Source organism: Carlito syrichta, unplaced genomic scaffold (genome assembly GCF_000164805.1).
Source record: "Carlito syrichta isolate Samal-C Ts95f unplaced genomic scaffold, Tarsius_syrichta-2.0.1 Scaffold317641, whole genome shotgun sequence".
NCBI classification, from domain to species: domain Eukaryota; kingdom Metazoa; phylum Chordata; class Mammalia; order Primates; family Tarsiidae; genus Carlito; species Carlito syrichta.
The window spans coordinates 82,955-86,029 of NW_007261737.1; the positions used below are offsets into that span (position 1 = coordinate 82,955).

Consider the following 3,075-nt stretch of genomic DNA (forward strand, 5'->3'; position numbering starts at 1 on the left):
GTCTCTTCTCAAGACCAATGCTGCCACTTTTTTTTTTTTGCAATAAAACTGTTTTATTAAAACATAAATGCACTTATTTGTACAAAACACAGTAATACTTCCTCCTTTCCTCTGTCCCCGCAGGCCACCACTCCAGAATCTCATGTTCAGATAAACACGCTGTCATGACAAGCAGCAGTCACGACAAGCAGTGAAGGAAAGTGCAATTCTGAAAGCAAAGCCACATAACCACAGTAGGAAATGAAACAGGCAGAGGCTGGTGGTTTCTCGGCAAGCACTCTGCCCACGGCACTGGCCCTGCTCATCTCACAGCAGGAAACATTATAGGAATAAAAATTCCAAGCGTTATTTAAGTACTCTCTTGGTAGTATCTCTCTTCCAATCCCACCCATCCTAGCTTATTTGTAACTTCTCCAAGAAATTCCGCCCTGGTTACATCCCTGTCAATTGTCTGTCACCCTTTGCCCTTCAAAACAAAAACAAACACAGAAGAGTAGTAAATGTCAAAAGGATGTCAGCTGAGATGTTTTATAGACGGACTCTACTTCCTAGAAGTCACCTGGCCAAACATCTGCACAACTGGGGACATTAGATTGTGAAGCCAAGTCCAGATGGAAAATATCTCAGGTACCCAATTAGATACAGTTTTTCTACATCTGTAGATTTAAAAGGATCATCATTCATAGTAGAAGAGATGTGCCCCTCATTGCTCAGAAAACCTACAGCTTACTTGATGGAGGGGACAGTCATGTGTTTGAGCTGGCTCTGGAGATTCTAAAAGTTTAATCCTTCAGATCTTGGGCAAGCCTTCATCAAATTCAGTACCTGGTTCTGGGCCCCAGTGAGGCCGTTTGCTGGTATGAAGCCATTGCCACCGAAGCTCCCTGCTTCACTCATTCCTGGGTGCTGACAGGTGCTCTCCCTGCTGAGGGCTGGCTGTTAGACTTGATCAGTACCATGTGTGCATTGACTAATCCAGCATATGTGTGGTGAATTCATCCATATGCTCCAGGGGCATGATCTTAAAGGCTACCAGGCTCTTTTTGTTCTGAAAGGATGTCAGGTGACCTGCCACTACCACATGTTTGTGGAGGAACTGCAGTGTTTTCACCGCTGGCATCACCTGTGTCAACCCACTGGTGCACATCCGTGAGTGCAGTTGTCATGCAATCTATTTTGTAAACAATGTTGGTTGGAGCCTTCTCTGCATATCTGATGAACACCACCATAGTGACCTGTGAAATCTCAGCATTCCCATCTTTGAATACTTCATCACCAGAGTGGCAGAAAGAAGCTGAGACATGGCACAGGGTACAGTGTGCTTGGCTCAGGCTCTCGACTTCTTTTTGACCTGAGACACGGAGAGTGATCCAAAGCCTTCCAGGAACTGTGTGTAGCCACTGGTCCTCCTGTAGGAGGAGCTGCCATAGTTTTCAAATCCACTATTCCACATCTTGGTCACGATTCCCTCCAGAGAGATGCCCAGAAGTTTCAGATCTGGCAGGCTCACAGAACACCCCAGAAGCCCCTCACTGCTGTAGTGCTCTATCTACTTCTTCCTGGCATCACAAACTCCTTCCTGTGAAGCAATTCTGCCACTTTCGATCCATGTGACTTTGAGTGAGTTCACCAATTGGTCAATTTCTTTCTTTCTTTTCTTTTCTTTTTTTTTTGAGTCTGAGTCTCACTCTGTCACCCAGGCTAGAGTGCAGTGGCACAGTCTTGACTTCCTGGGCTCATGCGGTCCTCTCGTCTCAGTCTCCAAAGTAGCTGGGACTACAGCCACCCACCATCCCACCTGGCTAATTTTTTTAATTTTTCTTTTTGTAGAGATCAGGTCTTTTATGATGCCCAGGCTGGTCTCGAACTCCTGGGCTCAAACAATCCTCCCCTCAGCCTCCCAAAGTGCTGTGACTATAGGCATGAGCCACCATGCCTGGTCCAATTGGCCAATTTCTTTATGTCTCAGTTTCCTAATGTGTAAAACAGGGATTATAACAAATGAAGGATTAAATGAGATAATACCCACAAAACTCGCCTATACTCCAGCACATCGCAAACTCCTCTACAAATGTTAGCTGTTATCATTAAGCCATGGAGCCCCTAAGACACTTGGTCTGCTGTGTTCTCAGGGGTAGGTTGAAGAGCAGAATCTGAACACCAGGTCTCCTGACCCTCTAGGGATGCAACGTTCTCACTCTGGGGATGCCACAGAGAGTCCTGCTTTGCAACTTGCACCTAGTCTGTGTGGCAACTCCTACACTTCAGCTGCCTACTCAGCCTGGAGGAATATCCACCAAAAGCTTGGAGTTCATGCCTAGAATGTGACAGCCATCTCCTGTCAGGCTCCCCTACCCTGTCATCTATCTCTACCCCCTAATCCACTCGCAGGCCAAATTTCCCAAAATATGGCTTGCATCAATGATTGTAGTACTTCACTCAAAAATCTGTTCTGTGTAGCCAGGCGTGGTAGCACATGCCTGTAGTTCCAGCTACTTGGAAGGCTGAGGTGGAAGGATCGCCGGAGCCCAGCAGGTCGAGGCTGCAGTGGCCGTGAGTGTGCCACTACACTCCAGTCTGGGCGACAAAGTGAGACTCCAACTAAAAAAAAAAAATCTGTTCTGTGTTGCCTTGTGCCAGGTAGTAAGGGGCCTCCGTGGTATGACTCCGTCCTACTGTACGGATCTGATTTATTCTCCTCCTCCACATCATCAGAGACAAGCTACTCTTCCTCCTTGTTCTATAAATATGCTACCCCCACATCTCATTAGTTCCCTAACCTGAAAAGTCTTTCCTGGTCCTCTACTTACCCACCCTGACCTAGCAGCAGAGAAACTGCTAGAACCTATAGATAGAATGTCTGGAATTTCGAATTTCTAGAAAGCATTACGAAGAATAAAGTGTAATCCTAGCACACTCTGCTTTCCTTTAATTCATTTAGAAAATATTAAGGTACATATCCACCACGTTGTTCATACCAAAATAAATATACAAGTGGGTCAAAGATTTAAATTGTTTACATCCATAAATATAATGGAAGAAAACATAGGCAAGGTCTCATGTTCTCAAAGTAGA

General features: G+C 45.6%; 1 pseudogene; it reads right to left on the minus strand.

The window, feature by feature from the left end:
* Nucleotides 1–588: 588 nt before the first annotated feature.
* Nucleotides 589–1,459, minus strand: LOC103277397 (annotated as a pseudogene).
* Nucleotides 1,460–3,075: the final 1,616 nt, after the last annotated feature.